Here is a 521-nt window from a genome sequence, read left to right on the forward strand (position 1 = left end):
GCATGGCTCAGCAGGATGAGGAGATCCTTTAAAATATGTAGAAAATTATACCCTGGGGCTTAGCGGTTGGTCCTAATAATAGGGATCAGTGTTTAGTTCTTGACCTCTAGGTAGTCATCTTAAGAAGCTCTAACATTTGAATGTTTCTACTTTGCAAATTTCTGTTTTAAGTCTTTTCTATTTGTTACCACTTCATGGACGTATTGTTTTTCCCCAGCAAGGAGTGAACATATTTTTTCATTAATTTTAGAGACAGTGGAAAGGAGGGGGAGGGGAGGGAAAGGAAAGGGAGAGAGAAAGAAACATCCATGTGACAGAGACACATCAATTGGTTGCCTCCCATATGCCCCCTGACCAGGGGGCAGGGATCTGACCTAAAACCCAGGTATGTGCCCTTGACCAGGAATGGAACCCGAGACCCTCCAGTGTGCAGACCACGCTCTAACTGAGCAACACCAGTCAAGACTCATGGAGGTTTGATTGACATACAAAATGCTGTATATATTTAATGTATGTAACAT

The 521-nt window shown here is 42.8% G+C and overlaps 1 protein-coding gene across 1 annotated transcript in view; it reads left to right on the forward strand.

Moving 5' to 3' along the window:
* LOC102769995 (caspase-13-like) overlaps positions 1-521 on the forward strand; it is an 18926-nt gene that overhangs the window by 15567 nt on the left and 2838 nt on the right. The window lies entirely within an intron of this gene.

The sequence above is a fragment of the Myotis davidii genome, unplaced genomic scaffold, assembly GCF_000327345.1.
Source record: "Myotis davidii unplaced genomic scaffold, ASM32734v1 scaffold4999, whole genome shotgun sequence".
Lineage (NCBI taxonomy): Eukaryota > Metazoa > Chordata > Mammalia > Chiroptera > Vespertilionidae > Myotis > Myotis davidii.